Raw genomic sequence first — 20,332 nt, 5'->3', positions numbered from 1 at the left:
ACCCTTCAATATGGAGATACCAAAGCCACAGTTGCCTGGTTTTGTACCTTTTGAGATTAAACATCTAAGAGATGGACTCTTGGCACCTGGGGATTAACCCTGGGACTTAGTTGTATTGAACCATTTGGCTCTTCTGGAGAGGAAATTGTACTACTTTTAGGAGCAAAACAATGAACTTCACAAACTGGCTCCAGACCTCATTCCCATAGGTTGAGGAATAAGGCTCAGAGATTCAAAAATTTCAAGAGATGAAGGTTTTACTGAAGCCCTAAAAACTCTGGGGAAGGTTTGTTTCTCAACAGTGATGTAAACAGTCCCAGTTAATCCCAGCATCTCTATGAGGAAGCCCTTATGATGCCTCCAGCCCTGGTGCTGGCTCCTCTGAAGACTGTTCCCCAGCATCACCTCCTCCTCGGAAAGTGGAAGTGTAAAGTCCAAGAAGGACCCAGTGTTCTAAGGCATCACAGTCTAGCTGCAGCAAAGTAGGGACTTTCAAAGACAAAACAGAGAATGGCAGAGCTGGGACCAGACTCCAAACCTGCTGACTTTATATTTGGAGCCTCCACATTAACATGACAAGTTTCTAGCGCCCTGTGGAGCGTATAAACAAGTGCTAAGCAAATAGATCGTGGAGGTGACAGTTGTTTTTAGTGGACGTGTACATGTGTGAGTGTATTGTTAAGAGTTTACTTAACTTTTTAAAAGCTCGACCTGCTCTTCAATAATTTCTGACATGAAAACAAATAGTTGAGAAGACACAAATCATCATGCAAATGCCTCAGCCCTCATTTTAGCTGCGAATGGAATTAATGTCAACTTTCTTCACATTCCTTTTCTGCTGGAAGATTTGGGCAGGGGCTACTTCCAAAACTGGCCTCCCTGGTGGCTTACAGTGGTGAAGAATCTGTCTGCCATAGCTGGAGACATGGGTTCCATCCCTGATCTGGGAAGATCCCCTGGAGAAGGAAATGGTTGCAACCCACTCCACTACTCTCGCCTGGGAATTCCCATGGACGGAGGAGCCTGGTGGGCTGTAGTCCTTGGGGTCACAAAGAGTCAGACACGACCCAGAGGCTGAGCAATGACAAGAACTCCCACAACCAGAACTGGCCCCATGCTGGGCAAGCTGGTCCTGCTCAGGTGAGTGTTAGAGGAGAGTTGGTAAACTGTCCTGATGCACACAATACTTAGAAAGTGGTCAGTGCTGCAGACATCTCTTAAATGTAAGCATCATGCAAAGAAAATCTGTGGCCGTGATTATCATTCGCCTGTCAGAGAAAACTTTCAGCCCGTTATGTCAATTCCCTATGGCTTGAAATAAGAAGTATCTTAAAGGGGATGGAATGGGAGTGATTAGTCAGTATCTGAAGGCAGCACTATCCTTATACCTAACACTGAAGGAGACCTAGCGTCTCAACTGACTTAGACTCCCAGTGACCTAAGAGTCTTTCTCTTTCTTAAGCCAGAGATAAAGCAGTGGAACAAAGCAGCTTATTTTCCTACCTAGAAATTATTCGCTTTCTGCCCACATGGATCATTCCAGTAGCTAAGGTTTTCTTTGGGGAGAATTTGGCCAGTAATTATGTCATCAGTAATGACTAACCCAGTGATTGCCAATGGCCCTTGATGTCCATTCGGTTTCATTTGCTTGGGTCTGGAGAGAACAGATACACTCAGAGTGTCTTGGTTAATAAATATTAATGTAGAGGAATTTTAATCCATTATTTATTTCTCAGCATCTGCATAATGCCCTCTCAGGTAAAACTAATAAAAGCTTCACAGCGCTTGCAGTTTAACAAAATTTCCAAGCAGAAATGCAGTGAAAGCAGGACAGAAGCTAGCCAGAGGAGGGCACCGAGATTTCTTTTTTTTTTTTTAGTTTTTAATTTATATTGAAGTTGGTTTCCTTAGTGGCTCAGATGCTAAAGAATCCGCTGCAATGCGGGAGACCTGGGTTCATTCCCTGGGTTGGGAAGATCCCCTGGAGGAGGGCTTGGCAACCCACTCCAGCATTCTTGCCTGGAGAATCCCACGGACAGAGGAGCCTGGTGGGTACAGTCCATGGTGTCGCAGAGTCAGACACATCTAAGCAACTGAGCATATAGTTGATTTACAACGTTAACAAAGTATAGACTCAGATGTACAGCAAAGTGATTTAGTTATACATATACATATCTATTCTTTACAAGAATATTTTCCCATATAGATTATTACAGAATTTTGAGTAAAATTCCTTGTGCTATACAGCTCATGCTTGCTCAGTCATGTCTGACTCTTTGCAGCCCCCATGGACTGTAGCCTGCCAGGCTCCTCTGTCCATGGGATTATCCCAGCAAGAATACTGGAGTGGGTTGCCATTTCCCCCCCTAGGGGACCTTCCCAATCCAGAGATGGAACTTGTGTCTGCTGCAGCTCCTGCATTGGCAGGCTAGTTCTTTACCCCTGAGGCAGCTGGGAAGCCCCGCGTTACAATAGGTCCTTATTAATGGTCTGTTTTATATGTGGGAGACTGTATATATTAATCCCAATTATCCCTGCCCCCTTTCCTCTTTGGTAAAGTTTTTTGTTTTCTAAGCCTGTGCATCTGTTTCTAATTTGGAAATAAGCTCATTTGTGTCACTTTTTATATTCCATATATAAGTGATAGGGCTTCCCTGGTGGCTCAGCTGGTAAAGAATCCGCTTGCAATGCGGGAGACCTGGGTTTGATTCCCAGGTTGGGAAGATAACCTGGAGAAGAGCCTGGACCCCTCTCCAGTAATCTGTAGGTCCATCCATGTTGCTGCAGATTACATTATTTTTATGGCTGAGTGATATTCTATTGTGTATTTGTATCTCGATTTTATCCATTCCTCTGTGGATGGACATTTAGGTTGCTTCCACCTCTTGGCTATTTATAAGTCTCAGCTATAAGACTAAGGCTTTCAAGTCTCAGAAATCCATCCCACTTCTGTAATGTGTCTACAGAAAGAGAGTCAATCTATTTTGGTGAGTAGATATTCCTTCTTTCTTATTCCCCCAGAGCAGTGCCATGGAAAAGAGACCTTGCCATGACCATCCAAGCCCTGAAATTAATGGAACATTCCAGGAACATTTCCACATTAATAGGAAAATAATATAAACCAAACAAAAGGAACCACTGAGCCAGGATTCCAGGTCATCTGTAGATCATATGGACTTGTAGAGATTTTGATGTAGAATAAACTTACAGAGAAGGTAAGCTCTGCAAACCCAGGGATGATGTCTGTTTGGAACACTGATGTGTCCAAAGTTCTGAAGATAGTGCCAAGCACCTGGTGATAGGCACCGAGTGAATACTCGTTCAATGGCTGAACATCACAGAGGGCGCTGGACCTTCTGCATCCATGGCACAGGACTGTTCATGTCCCTCTGTGAGTTTCTGCAACCTAAGGGCAATTGGAGGTGGCATCTCAAATGCCTGACTAGGTGGAACATTTTTTTAAAAAATTGTTACTGTCAAAATTCATCTCTTAAAGGCCATAACTAGAAATAAGAAAATTATAAACTAAGAAAGCTCATCAGTAAAGGCAAACAAACACGAAAGGTAGGAAATCATCCACACAAATGTGATATCAAAACCAGGAATCGTGAGAGATGGACAGTACAAATGCAGGGTATTGAAAAGGCATTTGAACTCAGGAGATCAGCAACTTAAAACAATCATGTCTATAGACTGCTATACCAAACCTTCAAACTGTGTGCTGGAGAAGACTCTTGAGAGTCCCTTCGACTGCAAGGAGATCCGACCAGTCAATCCTAAAGGAAATCAACCCCGAATATTCATTGGAAGGACTGTTTCTAAAGCTGAAGCTCCAATACTATGGCCACCTGATGCAAAGAGCCAACTCATTGGAAAAGACCCTGATGCTGGGAAAGATTGAAGGCAGGAGAAGGGGACGACAGAGGATGAGACGGTTGGATGGCGTCACCGACTCCATGGACATGAATCTGAGTAAACTCTGGGACGTAGTGGGGGACAAAAGAGCCTGGTGGTGCTACAGTCCACGGGATCGCCAAGAGCTGAGCATGACTTAGCAACTGAGCAGCAACAACAGTACCATACCTCATGGTAACCACAACACAAAAATCTATAATACACACAAAAAAGAAAAAGGAGTCTGAATACAACACTGAAGATAGTTATCAAATCACAAGAAAACAAAATCGGAAAAGAAAAAGAGACCTACAAGAACAAATTCAAAACAATGAACAAAATGGCAATAAGAACATACATATTGATAATTACCTTAAATGTAAATGAATTAAATGTTCCAACCAAAAGACACAGATAGACTGGTTGAATGGATACAAAAACTCATCCCTTAAAAATGATTAAAGCTTATTTCCGCCTGGCTTCTGTATATAACATTATTTAGTATGTGGCAAAGTTAGTTTTTTAAGTAGTAGGGTAAAAAAGATGGAATATTAATAAATAGCCTTAAAAACTGGCTAATCATTGACAAAGAAAAATAAAGCTCAATCTCTGACTTGCTTTTTACATGAAAATAAAGCATAGAAGGGTCAGATGTTAAAATGTGAAATAAATGCAACCAGAACACATACACTGATGATATATGTATAATCTTGATTGTATAACCGAGTCTGAATCATATTATCTAGCTTCCTCTCCTAACAAAAAGCCAGAAAATACAAAAAAAAAGGAAGATTAGTATATTAGAGCATGAAAATGTTTTGGATTTCTGTAGAGAAAAACTGCAATATACAAGATTAAATGTGAATGCCAACCTGTGAAAAAATTTATGTTTCACGTTTTCAATCCATCATCAATTTTACTATGTTCATATAAATCAATTAAATAATAAAAGATGAATTTGCCAGGTAGGAAATAGGCAACAAGCACAGGTGGGCAATTCATCCTAGAATAACAAATGGTGGGTAAATATATCATTTTTCTTTTATTAGTGGCAGGGCTGAAAATTGCAATAACAATAGTTTGCCTCTTGATTTGCAATTATCTTGAAAGAGTGACAAAATCCAGCATTGACAAAGATGGGTGAACACATACCTACAGCAGCTGGGAGCATAAACAGTTTCTAAATTATGCGGCAGCTAATAGCATTTTGAATGGTTCATATAGACACACAGACACTCAGGTCCTCAAACCTCCCAGGGAAAAATTTTACTTATCAGATGTCTGCAGAGAAGAAATATATTTCTGTGTGACTCTCTCCCAAAGTAGCTCAACTGTTTCTCGTCCTGCAAACAGTGTTGGATTTTCATCTTCAACCATGATTCATAAGTTGTCCCCTGAGGCTTAGAAGCAAGAAGCAAATAAAATAGCCCACTGCTGTTTGGTTAACCTGTCTCCTCTCCCCTTAACTACACAAAGTCCTTGCCTGCTTTATTTTTTTAACTTTTTATTGGAGTGTAACACATGTACATATAAGAAAATGTCGATCCTGGGTGTTCATTAGAAGGACTGATGCTAAAGCTGAAACTCCAATACTTTGGCCACCTCATGCGACGAGTTGACTCACTGGAAAAGACTCTGATGCTGGGAAAGGTTGGGGGCGGGAGGAGAAGGGGACAACAGAGAATGAGATGGCTGGATGGCATCACCGACTCTGTGGACATGAGTTTGAGTGAACTCCGGGAGTTGGTGATGGACAGGGAGGCCTGGCGTGCTGTGATTCATGGGGTCGCGGAGAGTCAGATACGACTCAGCGACTGAACTGAACTGAACTGCATACATTGTCATGAAATTAGCACACCCTTCTAAGCGGCATCCGGATCAAGAAACAGTATCGCCAACACATAGGAGGTGCCTTTGTGACCTCAGCCACTGACACTGTCCACTGGCTAACACTATCCTGACGGCCAACAGTGAGATTCGTCGTATCTGATTTTTTTTAATAGAAAGAAACGGTGTATTTATTGGCTGTTTGAGTATCTTCTTTTGTGAAGTGACTATTTCCAAATTGTGTCTATCAGCTGGCTTGTTTTCTTATTGATTTAAAGGTCTTTTTTTAAAAAAGAAAAAAGTCAAAGTGAACCCTTGGACAGATGCTCCAAGAAGACAGACACATGGCCAACAGACATCCCAATTGTCACTAAGGTCCATGTCAGTAAGCATCAGGGAAATGCACATCAAAAGCACTAGACACCACCTTGCACCTGTCACAGGATGACGATTAACCAAAAATCAAAGACAACAAGTGTTGATGAGAATGTGGAGAAAGTGGAGCCCCGGCGGCACAGTTGGTGGGAACATAAACTGATTCAGCCCCAGTAGAGAAGAGTACAGCAGTTCCTCTAACTAACAAACGATCCAGAGTAACTATTGAGGTGACGAGTGGTTAGACTCAGAGAAAGATTTGGCCTTATCACTTCCCATTTAAGACAACGGGAAGCTTTACTTTTCCAGTTTCATCTCATTCATCTGGTTCTATACCTTTACACAGATGCTAAGAAAAGCACAAATAGGCTTAGAGGAATATCTGGGTAGATGCTCACCAAAATATTAATAACATCTTCTTCATGGTGGGATTTCAGTAATCTTAATCTTCTTCACTGTTTACTTTCTTTCCCATTTGATTTTCAAATAGGCAGGGAGTATCTTAGTCTCCTGGGGCTTCCCTGGTGGCCCAGATGGTAAAGAATCCAACTGCAATGTGGAAGACGTGGGGTTCCATCTCTGGGTTGGGAAGATCCCCTGGAGGAGGAAATGGCTACCCACTCTAGTATCTTGCCTGGAGAATTCCATGGACAGAGGAACCTGGCAGGGTACAGTCCATGGGTTTGCAAAGAGCTGGACATGACTAAGAACACACACACACGTAGACAGAGCAATTAACACTTTCACGTTCTTTCACAGCTTAGTCTCCTAGGCTGCTGTAATAAAGTACCACAGACATGATGCCTGTGATGGCTTAGAACAACAGAGGCTTATTTTCTCACAGTTTTGGAAGCTCTAATCTGCAGCCAAGGTGTCCCCTAGCTGCTTCCCACCTTCTGGTGGTGGACGTCCACCCTTGGTTCATAGCTTCATCGCTCCAATCTCTGCTTCTGCTGACCTTCTTTCTATCTCCCTCTGTCTTCTTATAAGGGCACTAACTGGTGTAGGGGCCCACCCTGCTCCAGTATGATCTCATATTAATTCATTACATCTGCAATCACATTATTTCCAAATGAAGTCTCCATCTGAGGTGGTGGACATTCCTGTGTGTTCCCAGATGACTGTGGCTGGAGGGCACAGGGTAGCTTTAGAACCAACGGGAGAGATGACCAAGTTGCTTACACATCGTTCTTGTGAAATGATTTTTCCCATCCCTGGGGAGGTAAGCTGGAATACTCCAGGAATACAAAGTCTCAAAAAATATTTTGCTATTGCCAGGCTAGTTACCTCTCCAAGAAAGACTTCCATCTGGGCATATTAATACAATAGTCAATAGGTAATCAAAATTCACGGCTGGAGGCAGTTGACTATAAACCATTAAAGGCATTTAAATGTGTCCATAGAAATTGTTCCTTGTCATCGTCCCACTCTTACAGTTTTTCCAGGGCAATGAGTTTGACAGATGGGACAAGTGCCAGGACAGCCTTAGAATTTGAATGAAATGTCCTCATGAAGACTGAGTAGCTCTGGATAATGTATTATGTTAATCAGCATTTTCAGCATGGAAGAGTAAAATCCTCTCTTGAGGTAAAACACATAATTAGTTTATGAGCAGGAAAGGCGGTGGGAATAAGAACATGTTAAGAGCAGTGAGAACGTTGACAAACCTACTCAGAGAATACTGTGATCGTCTTCAATTGTATCTGATGGAAAAGGGCTTTGAAATCTACAACTAAAAATCAATCCATATATGCAAACTATTATATATAGAGTGGATAAATAATAAGGTCCTACTGTAGAGCTGCTGCTGCTGCTAAGTCACTTCAGTCGTCTCCGACTCTGTGTGACCCCATAGACGGAAGCCCACCAGGCTCCCCCGTCCCTGGGATTCTCCAGGCAAGAACACTGGAGTGGGTTGCCATTTCCTTCTCCAATGTGTGAAAGTGAAAAGTGAAAGTGAAGTCGCTCAGTCATGTCCGATCCTTAGCGACCCCATGGATTGCAGCCTACCAGGCTCCTCCATCCATGGGATTTTCTAGGCAAGAGTACTAGAGTGGCTTGCCATCGCCTTCTCCATACTGTAGAGCACAAGGAATTATATTCAGCATCCTGGGTTAAGCCATAATGGAAAAGAATATGAATAAAAAAGTATAATTATATGTATAGCTGAATGACTTTGCAGTATAGCAGGCATTAACACAACATTGCAAATCAACAATACTTCAATACTATAAAAAATGTTAAATATAAGAAATAAAATAGGTAAGTTACAAGTATATATTGTGTAGCACAGGTAATTATAGCCTTTATCTTTAATAACTTTTAATGGAGTATAATTTGTAAAGATACTGAATCACTATGCTCTATACCTGAAACTAAGAAAATATTATAAATCAATATTAAAAAATAGACCATTATTAATAAAAAAATTAATTCACAGACAGTTATTGCACCAGTCTTTGAAACCATATTGAACTACAATGCGTGTGTGTGTGTGTGTGCTCATCCCTCAGTTTTATCCAACTCTTTGCAACCCCATGGACTGTAGCCCACCAGACTCCCCATCCATGGGATTTCTCAGGCAAGAATACTGGAGTGGGTTTCCATTCCCTATCCAGGGGATCTTCCCGACCCAGGTATTGAACCCACATCTCTTGAGTTTCCTGTGTTGGCAGATGAATTCTTCATCACTGCGCCACCTGGGAAGCCCTTGAACTACAATATCAAACTTATTTCTGCAAGGTAAAACAAGAGACTAAAATCATCTCTTAGTTTGTCAAGTTTTTTCCCAGTTCATCTCAGGTTTTGTTTTTTAAAAAAGGTTATCTCAATAGCTGAATAATTAAAATTGAAATGTCAAGCCTATTTTTATTACCCTTATTTTTATAAGATAAAGTGTTACCTCTTGAACATTGTAGCAAACACAATGATAGCTTTAGACATTTTTAAAAAGAGTTAATAAAACATTTTATAATTCTGATTTGGGGACCTGAATTTGGAAAACATAAAATTATGAAGAACTATTAGGGGAGACAAGTCACGAACATTAAGTCATAATTTTTTTGAATTGAAATATTTATAGTAAAACCACAGCAACAGAAAACAATGATTGTTTTAACCTTTTCAAAATTAAATGACTTTTTAAAATGATTCAAGAATATACCACAAGCACAGAATTAACTATTTTTTTATCCTTCCAAAAAATATTGTTCCACATAACCTATTGTTCTATATAGGTTGTTTTAGTGTTGTCAGATGATAAATATAACACATACTAAAATGTGCATGGGCTGGGGGCTTCCCAGGCGGTAAAGAATCCTCCTGCCAGTGCAGAAGAGATGGGTTTAACACCTGCGTCAGAAGATTGCACACGCCATGGAGCTACTAAGCCTGTGAGCCACAACTACTGAGCCTGTGCTCTCCATCAAGAGAAGCCACGGCAGCGAGACTCCCGTGCACCGCTGGAGGGCAGACCCCACTCTCTACAGCCAGAGGAAAGCCCAAGCGGCGGTGAAGACCCAACAGCCAGTAAGCAAAGAACACCCTGTATGCGAGACAGCAAGAGAGACACAGGTGTATAGAACAGTCTTTTGGACTCTGTGGGAGAGGGTGAGGGTGGGATGGTTTGGGAGAATGGCATTGAACCATGTATATTATCACATGTGAAACAAATCGCCAGTCCAGGTTCGATGCTAGTTACAGGATGCTCAGGCCTGGTGTACTGGGATGAACCAGAGGTATGGGATGGGGAGGGAGGTGGGAGGGGGGTTCAAGATGGGGAACACATGTACCCCCGGGGCAGATTCATGTCAATGTATGGCAAAACCAATACAAAATTGTAAAGTAATTAGCCTTTACAATAAATGTTTAAAAAATAAAATTAAAATTAAAAAAAAAGAAGTGTATGGGGTTCAACTAAAGCTGCACTAAAAACTGATGTTTATTTAAGAGAAAGGTTAAAAGTAAATAAGCCAATCAGTTAATTTAAGAAGTTTCTTTAAAGTGAGTAGACAGGTATACTACAGATAAAGAAAGAAAAAATAAAAACCTCGGATACAGTTGAAAATAGCCACAAACCAAAAGTGATTTATTTTCTTCTTTTTTTATTGACAAACTCTTGTTTTATTTTTGTTGTTATATATTAAAGTGGGGGTACACAGGTACCCTGGTCAAGGAGGAAGTTCCCCCGGGTCTGTCCTACCCAGTTTATGCAGGACAACAAATGCAGCCCACAAAAATGATTTCTGCAAAAACACTAATAAAATGGAGAAGTCCTCAGGGAAATGGAAGGAGACAGAGAAGAAAGCGGAGGAGAGGAAGGAGTGGAAGAAAAAATCACACAAGAAATAACAATGGGCTGATCCATGCTTCACACTGCAGACTTCTCAGAGGCTTTAGAGTTGTTAGCATGGCTCAGCTGGTAAAGAATTCGCCTGCAATGCGGGAGACCTGGGTTTGATCCCTGGGTTAGGAAGATCCCCTGGAGAAGGGAAAGGCTACCCACTCCAGTATTCTGGCCTGGAGAATTCCATGGACAGAGAAGTCTTTGGGGTAGCAAAGAATCAGACACAACTGAGCGACTTTCACCTTTCTCTTCTTTCACTTAGAGTTATTAAGAGAACACTTTGGGCAACTTTAGCTAATACATTTGAAATTTAGGGAAGTGGACACACAAAAACATAACTTACCTATGATAACTCAAGGAGAAAAATTAACAAAGCTTGAAAATATTGCAACCACTAAGGAAATTGAATTAGTAATAAGGAAAGTAAATTGCCTTTTAAAAAGACACTCTAGTCTTATCCATCTTCTACATTCTTCCAACTTTCAAATAACTTCAAACTTTCAACCCTATTTATCCTCTGCCAGTGAACAGAAGGGCTTCCCAGGTGGCACTAGTGGTAAAGAACCTGCCTGCTAATACAGAAGACGTAAGAGATGCAGGTTCAATCCCTGGGTCGGGAAGATCCCCTGGAGGAGGGCATGGAAACCCACTCCGGTATTCTTGCCTGGAGAATCCCATAGACAGAGGAGGGCGACAATCTATGGAGTTGCAAAGAGCTGGACACAACTTAGTGACTGAGTATGCACACACAATTTCAAGTCTTAACATATGAAGAATCAGAGAACTTCACTAACTATGCAAACAGTTTACCAAAAGGTCACACCAGAAATCACCGTTAATGGTAAAATGTTAGTGGAAATACCTTACTTGTTCTTGATCAAAAATATCTTACATTACCGCTTCTATTTAATACTAAAAAGAAGTCTTGGGTAGTGAAATAAGACCAGGAAACAAACTGTAACTTTTGGAAAAAAAAAACTGACATATAATTATGAATGTCTTCACTTAAAATGCAAGAGATCCTATAGTCAAATTTTATAGATGATTATTAAAAAAGTATAGCAAAGTAACTGCCAAAAAATCAATGTAAAAATTAATTTATGTGTAATAATACTATTTTATAACCTGGGTCTATATGTTTTGGTCTGATTTTGCTTCCCAGTGGTTAATAAAGTCATGACTCATTCAAAAAACCTGAGGGCTGATTAGATGGCTGTATTTGTGAAAAATCATCAAGTTGTTCACAATGAATTAATCACACCTTTTAAGAAATATTTAAATGATACTTCAATAAATGTTTACTTGGCTAGGTAACCCTCACAAGACATCAAAATTAATAGTGAAATTTCATAAGCATGTCTTTAATATATAATTACAAAAAGATCTGTGTCAACCACTCTCCATTATAATCTTCTTGGAGACCCTCCTGGCAAGGCTTCGCCGTTCTTGTAAAATGACAAAGGTGTGTGGTATGACGTTTAAAGATCTTAGCAGTTGAGCAGCTGACTGGCCAAAAGCAGCAGATTAAGACAAAAATGACAGCAGGGACTTCCCTGGTGGTCTGGTGGTTAAGAATCCGCCTTCCAGTACAGGGTTTGATCCCTGCTCTGGGAAGAGTCTGCATACCCTGGGGAGACTGTGCCCGATGGGCAGCTCCTGAGTCTGTGTTTTCTGGAGCCTGCGTGCCACAACTCGAGAGAAACAAGGAACGATCCCACACACAGACAAACAAACATTAAAAAGAAGACAAAAAGAGCGGCTGCAACCCGTCTTTCCAGCAGTGTTGCAGGAACGAGAGTCTGTGAAAGAGGGTGGTGGGGTGGGTCTGGGAAGGGGCTGCCTAGCGCCTGCCAGGTCCTGTGCCCAGTTCAGTCGCTCAGTCGTGTCCGACTCTTTGCGACCCCATGAATCACAGCACGCCAGGCCTCTGTCCATCACCAACTCCCGGAGTTCACCCAAACCCATGTCTATCGAGTCGGTGATGCCATCCAGCCATCTCGTCCTCTGTCGTCCCCTTCTCCTCCCGCCTGTCCTGTGCCCAAGGGACCATCATCAGTGAGATGTACACGGAAGCACGTGGTTCGTCTCAGGACCATTGTGGTCAAAAGCAGGAGAACCTTCTCTGCTCTTTCTGGCCCTTCTGTGTGATCTTACAAGCCACGTGTTGAAGATAAAGAGCCACTGCTGTAAGCCCCCCATCCTCTTGAATGGCCACACGGAAGGCCCCTACGAACGCCAACAGTGGCCTGGTCCAGGGCTTGTCAGTATCTTGGGGATGGAGGTGTGTGTTGGAGACTGAGCAGGAGGGTTCGCAGGAACCACACCTGTGCCAGGAACAGGTCAGAGCATCAGGGGCAGTGAACCTGAATGGACAGGCAGTTGTTGGACAGATCCCAGCTGATCCCGTGGCATCTCCGGAGCTGGAGGGGCCCCGGAGTTTTCCTGAGTCGAATTCTTGTTCTCCTGCTGTATTAACACAAACTCGTATACAGTGATAAGCTTTGCACAGTCTATCACCAACTTTGTGTATGATGAATTTTCATATACGGAAATTAGTTTTTATAAAACTATTTTGCAAAGTGCAATAAGCTGCAATGTGAATTACTTTATAACCAAATGTGAATTATTTATTAATTAATACTTAAGACTCCCCCAGTTTTCATGCTGTTTAGGTTCTGAATTAGTTTCCTTATCTAGATTAATAAGTACCTTTTTCTTTGCCTAAATTAGAATATAGCAGGCAAGAATGGAGGGCATGTACGCTGAGACATGATAGAAATAGCTCCAAGCATAATTCTTACTTTTTACAATAATAATGATATGAGTGTAGAATTTTTTAAATGTCAGGTTCTCAATAAAATGAGGTCGCAGTTTTTAAGTACAGACAACGGCAGCTTGGTGAACACGTCAAAACAGAAGAGCCAGTTTAATATCCATAGATGGTAAGTTTGGAAACCTATTTTCCCTAGATGGAATGGGTAATCCATGCCGTTTCTCTATTAGATAATAGATAATAAGTATTCATTAAGGGATTTCCATGGACCAGATAAATCTTTTTCATATAAATCTTCAGAGGGTTATTTTCTCAGTCTTTTTTAAAACATATGCCCTTTTGTGATAAGTATGACCTCTCACTCCCATCTCCTCTTCCGGATATTCTTATGATCTTTACATCTATTGATAATAGCCAAAGTCATGTATTCTTGTTCTGTTCAGTCACTAAATTGTGTTCAACTCTTTGCATCCCCATGAACTTCACCACTTCCGACTCCTTTGACCTCCACTGTCTCCCAGAGTTTGCTCAAACTTAGGTCCATTGAGTCAGTGATGCTTTCTAACCATGTCATCCTCTGTCGTCCCCTTCTCCTTCTGCCTTCAATTTTCCCAGCATCGGGGTCTTTCCGATGAGTCAGTTCTTTGCATCAGGTGGCCAAAGTATTGGAGTTTCAGCTTCAGCATTACTCTTACCAATATTCAGGGTTGATTTCTTTAGGATTGACTGGTTTTATCTCCAAGGGACTCAAGAGTCCTCTCCAGCACCACAGTTCAAAAGCATCAATTCTTTGGCACTCAGCCTTCTTTATGGTCCAACTTTCTCATCCATACGTGACTACTGAAGAAACCATAACTTTGACTATACAGACCTTTGTCTGCAAATGCTGTCTAGGTTTGCCGTAGCTTTCCTTCCATGGAGTATGTGTCTTTTAATTTCATGGCTACAGTCACCATCTGCAGTGATTTTGGAGCCCCCCAAAATAAAGTCACTGTTTCCCCATCTATTTGCCATGAAGTGATGGGAGCAGATGCCATGATCTTCTTTTTCTGAATGTTGAGTTTTAAGCCAGCTTTTTCACACTCCTCTGTCACCTTCAACAAGAGGTTGTTTAGTTCCTCGACACTTTCTGCCATTAGAGTTGTATCATCTACATATCATAGGTTGTTGATATTTCTCCCTGCAATCTTGATTCCAGCTTGAGCTTCATCCAGCCCAGCATTTCGCATGACGTACTCTGCAGAGAATTTAAATAAGCAGGGTGACAATATACAGCCTTGAGGTACTCCTTTCCCAATTTTGAACCAGTTTTTCCATGTCAGGTTCTGTTACTTCTTGACCTGCATACAGATTTCTCAGGAGACAGGTAAAATGGTCCAGTATTCCCATCTTTTTTAGAATTTTCCAGTTTGTTGTGATCCACACAATAAAGTCAAATACTTTAGCTTAATCAGTGAAGCAGAAGAAGGTGTATTTCTGGAACTCCCTTGCTTTCTCCATAATCCAACGTACGTTGGCAATTGGATCTCTAGTTTCTCTGTTTCTTTGAAACCTAGTTGTACAACTTGGTAATTATTAAAAGATGACTTTGGGGTCCACTGAGTGCTGGCAGTATTCAGTTATCTTGATAATATGGACCATTTAAGCTCACAAAGAAACCCCCATGGATCCCATTTGTATGTTTAATGTTGAGGAAATTATCATGTTATTATGCAGAATCTGGCACTTGGGACTCAGGATCTGAGAGGTGAGTGATTTACTTTGACTTGATTATTCAATCCTCACTATGCACAACAAGATAATTATTATTTACATGTTATTTGGAAATTGAGATTAATAGGCAGAATAGGAATATTTTTTCAAAATCGTGTAGAACAGCTAGTCATTTGCCTTTTACGCCCAAGCAGGACTGGTGGAGGTGACATTCCCTATAGACAGTAAAGGGAACAGCACATACACAGCATCCAAATCAGAATGTCCAGGATAACAGTTCCTGATGGCTTATCCCTGATGATCCTCCAATGTCTGCTCCTTAACCCACCCCAGTCATTACAGACAGCATCTGTACATGGGCTTCTTGAATATAGTCCATAGAGCACTTATATTTTTAGTAATTTGTATTGGTGTTTAGTTGATTCACAAAGTTGTGTTAGTTTCTGCTGCACAACAAAGTGACTCATAATTCTTCTCTGTGTATGTTTCATACATACATTCTGTTTTATATTCTTTCCCACTGTGGTTTATCCCAGGACACTGAATATAGTTCCCTGCGCTATACAGTAGGAGGTTGTTGTCTACGTATTCTACACGTAATAGTCTGCTTGCATTAACCTTATGATTACTTACTTCTGAGCCACGGCCCTATTATTCCCTTGAACTGCCTTCAGTTCAGTTCAGTCGCTCAGTCGTGTCCGACTCTTTGTGACCCCATGAACCGCAGCACGCCAGGCCTCCCTGTCCGTCACCAACTCCCAGAGTCCATCCAAACCCATGTCCATTGGGTCAGTGATGCCACCCAATCATCTCATCCTCTGTCGTCCACTTCTTCTCCTGCCCTCAATCTTTCCCAGCATCAGAGAACTGTCTTAGAAAAAAAAAAAGAGGTGAAATGGCCATTGAAACTTGGAAACAAAGGGGAAAGCACTTTGAGTTCTAAAATCTACAAAAAAATAGATCAGAAGTATGTTATATAATCTTCAAAAGATTATAATATGATAACTCTGTCTGGCAAGATGTTGAAATAATCCAGATAAATGAATTAAATATAAATAAATACTGTGTGAATTAGAATGACACAGTAACTTAGGGCAAAGAACTCCCATGAAGACACAGAGCAGGAAAGAATAGGCTGTATATTTTATATGTAATGGCATACACACAAGTGTACTCCAGTTCAGTTCAGTTACTCAGTTGTGTCCAACACTTTGTGACCCATGGACTGTGGCACGCCAGGCCTCCCTGTCCATCACCAACTCCTTGAGCTTGCTCAAACTCATGTCCATCAAGTCAGTGATGCCATCCAACCACCTCAACCTCTGTCCTCCCCTTCTCCTCCTGCCTTCAATCTTTCCCAGCATCAGGGTCTTTCCAAGAAGTCATTTGTTCCCATCAGGTGGCCAAAGTATTGGACTTTCATCTTCAGCATCATTCCTTCCAATGAATATTCAGGACCGATTTCCTTTAGGATGGACTGGTTGGATCTCCTTGCAGTCCAAGGAACTCTCAAGAGTCTGCTCCAATACCACAGTTCAAAAGCATCAGTTCTTCGGTGCTTAGCTTTCTTTATAGTCCAACTCTCACATCCATACATGACTACTGGAAAAACCATAGCTTTGACTAAACGGACCTTTGTTGGCAAAGTAATGTCTCTTCTTTTTAATATGCTGTCTAGGTTGGTCATAGCTTCTCTTCCAAGGAGGAAGTATCTTTTAATTTCATGGCTGCAGTCACCATCTGCAGTGATTTTGGAGCCCAAAACAATAAAGTCCGTCACTGTTTCCATTGTTTCCCCATCTATTTGCCATGAAGTGATAGGACTGTATCCCATAATCTTACTTTCTTGAAAGCTGAGTTTTAAGCCAACTTTTTCACTCTCCTCTTTCACTTTCATCAAGAGGCTCTTCAGTTCCTCTTTGCTTTCTGCCATAAGGGTGCTGTCATCTGTGTATCTGAGGTTATTGATATTCCATTACATTGATTGTTTGGGTTGGCAAAAAAGTTCATTTGAGGTTTTCCATGTGATGTTATAATACAATTATATTATTGTTGGCTTTCCCATTAATAAGTTTTGCCTAAAACACTCTCCGACATAAATCACAGCAGGATCCTCCAAGACCCACCTCCCAGAATATTGGAAATAAAAGCAAAAATAAACGAATGGGACCTAATTAAAATCAAAAGCTTCTGCACAGCAAAGGAAAATATAAGCAAGGTGAAAAGACAGCCTTCAGAATGGGAGAAAATAATAGCAAATGAAGCAACTGATAAAGGGTTAATCTCCAAAATATATAAGCAGCTCCTGCAGCTCAATTCCAGAAAAATAAATGACCCAATCAAAAAATGGGCCAAAGAACTACACAGACATTTCTCCAAAGAAGACATAAAGATGGCTAACAAACACATGAAAAAATGCTCAACATCCCTCATAGTCAGAGAAATGCAAATCAAAACCACAATGAGATACCATTTCACACCAGTCAGAATGGCTGCTATCCAAAAGTCTACATGCAATAAATGCTGGAGAGGGTGTGGAGAGAAGGGAACCCTCTTACACTGTTGGTGGGAATGCAAACTAGTACAGCCACTATGGAGAACAGTGTGGAGATTCCTCAGAAAACTGGAAATAGAACTGCCATATGATCCAGCAATCGCACTCCTGGGCATACACACCGAGGAAACCAGAATTGAAAGAGACACATGTACTCCAATGTTCATTGCAGCACTGTTTATAATAGCCAGGACATGGAAGCAACCTAGATGTCCATCTGCAGACGAATGGATAAGAAAGCTTTGGTACATATACACAATGGAGTATTACTCAGCCATTAAAAAGAATGCATTTGAATTAGTTCTAATGAGGTGGATGAAACTGGAGCCTATTATACAGAGTGAAGTAAGACAGAAAGAAACGCACCAATACAGTATACTAACACATATATATGGAATTTAGAAAGATGGAAATATAACCCTGTATACGAGACAGCAAAAGAGACACAGTTGTATCGAACAGTCTTTGGGACTTTGTGGGAGAGGGTGAGGGTGGGATGATTTGAGAGAATGACATTGAAACATGTATGTTGTCATATGTGAAACGAATCAGCAGTTCAGGGTCAATGCATGTTACAGGATACTCGGGGCTGGAGTGCGGGGATGACCAAGAGGGAGGATAAAGGGAGGAGGGAGGTGAGAGGGGGGTTCAGGAGGGGGAACTCATGTACACCTGGGATGAATTCATGTCAATGTATGGCAAAACCAACCAATATAATATTGTAAAATAAAAAAAAATAAATAAAGATCAAAAAAAAAAATAAGTTTTGCCTATGGAGTAAAGATGTCTCAAATTTCTTCATTCATTAGAATCTGAGGATCAGATTCTAATGAATGATTTTTATCAAAGTCATGCTGGGACAAATATTAAAAGCCATATAACAGAAGTATTAGAAGTCCTATAATACATTCCTCAATCCCATTACAGAGGATAAAGATATTTTACCACTTAAAGTTTTAATTTTTTACTAGTTATTTCCATATTGCTAAACAGTATGTTGCACAATAAGTCCCCTACATATGAATGAGTTCCATTCCAAGAGTATGTTTGTAAGACTGATTTGTTCCTATGTCCAACAAAGTTAGCCTAGGTACCCAACTGACACACTCAGCTATATAGTACTATACTTTAATAGGCTTATAATACTCTATGGGGATAATACATAAAAAACAAACATAAAAAATAAAGAAGACATTTTAAATCTTATAGTCCAGTACCCTGAAAAGTACAGTAGTACACTGTAAGAGCAGGCCCACAGCCACTGGTAGCTCTCTCGACTACATCAACACTGCTTTTCTGCTTGCTTCCAGACATCCTGGGCTTGAAGCAAAGCTCCTATCCTACTGCACTCTACACAGCAAAGTACACAAGCCACAACCACCACGGTGTACACCAGACCCGTGGACAAACTGGAGAGAATGGACTCGCGAGGGCACCCTCCATCTCTGAACGTTTGCAGACTTGAAGGGCAAGGGACACGCACTGTGTCCCTATTTCTTGACTTCTCCCTGCCTTCTGGTTGTAAGAGCTAAAGATTCAGGGTGCTGACTTCTGTCTTCTACTCGTTCCAAGTTGTTATAACTGCATCATCATATTTTTGTTCCTCAAAAACTGTTGCTAATTGGTCCCACTGGAGGCTTAGTGGCGGTTTAGTTGCCAAGTCATGCCCAAATGTTGTGACCCCCATGGGCTGCAGCCTGCCAGGCTCCTTTGTCCATGGAATTCTCCAGGCAAGAATACTGGAGTGGGTGGCCATTTCCTTCTCCGGGGGATCTTCCTGACCCAGGGATCGAACCCAGGTCTCCTGCATTATAGGCAGTCTCCTGCATTGCATGCGGATGCTTTACCAACTGAACCATTTCTTGACTTTTCCTTGCCTTCTGGTTGTGAGAGGTGAGGATTCAGCATACTTACACTGATTTCCACCTTCTATTCATTCCAAGTTGTCAGAGTTACATCACGTCTTTTTTTTGTTTTTTCCGTTCCTCTAACTGGTCCCATTTGAAACTTAAATATATTAACTTTGAAGACTCGGGTTTTGCTTGGCCCTGAATAATTTGGGGTTTTATTGACTTGATCATTAGCCATTTCTACTTGCCTTGGTCTCTCTTTCTGTAAGTTCAGTCGCTCAGTCGTGTCCGACTCTCCGCGACCCCATGAATCACAGCACGCCAGGCCTCCCTGTCCATCACCAACTCCCGGAGTACACTCAAACTCATGTCCACAGAGTCGGTGATGCCATCCAGCCATCTCATTCTCCGTCGTCCCCTTCTCCTCCCGCCCCCAACCTTTCCCAGCATCAGAGTCTTTTCCAGTGAGTCAACTCGTCACATGAGGTGGCCAAAGTATTGCAGTTTCAGCTTTAGCATCAGTCCCTCCAATGAACATCCAGGATTGATCTCCTTTAGAATGGACTGGTTGGATCTCCTTGCAGTATAAGGGACTCTCAAGAGTCTTCTCCAACACCACAGTTCAAAAGCATCGATTCTTCGGCGATCAGCCTTCTTCACAGTCCAACTCTCACATCCATACATGACCACAGGAAAAACCATTGCCTTGACTAGACGGACGTTGGTTGGCAAAGTAATGTCTCTGCTTTTTAATATACTATCAAGGTTGGTCATAACTTTCCTTCCAAGGAGCAAGCGTCTTTTAATTTCATGGCTGCAATCAGCATCTGCAGTGATTTTGGAGCCCAAAAAAACAAAGTCTGACACTGTTTCCATTGTTTTTCCATCTATTTCCCATGAAGTGACGGGACCAGATGCCATGATCTTTGTTTTCTGAATGTTGAGCTTCAAGCCAACCTTTTCACTCTCCTCTTTCACTTTCCTCAAGAGGCTTTTGAGTT

Source organism: Moschus berezovskii, chromosome 3 (genome assembly GCF_049115385.1).
Source record: "Moschus berezovskii isolate FMDL1 chromosome 3, NW_MosBer_1.0, whole genome shotgun sequence".
In the NCBI taxonomy this organism is placed as follows: Eukaryota; Metazoa; Chordata; class Mammalia; order Artiodactyla; family Moschidae; genus Moschus; species Moschus berezovskii.
This window is presented reverse-complemented; position numbering follows the sequence as displayed.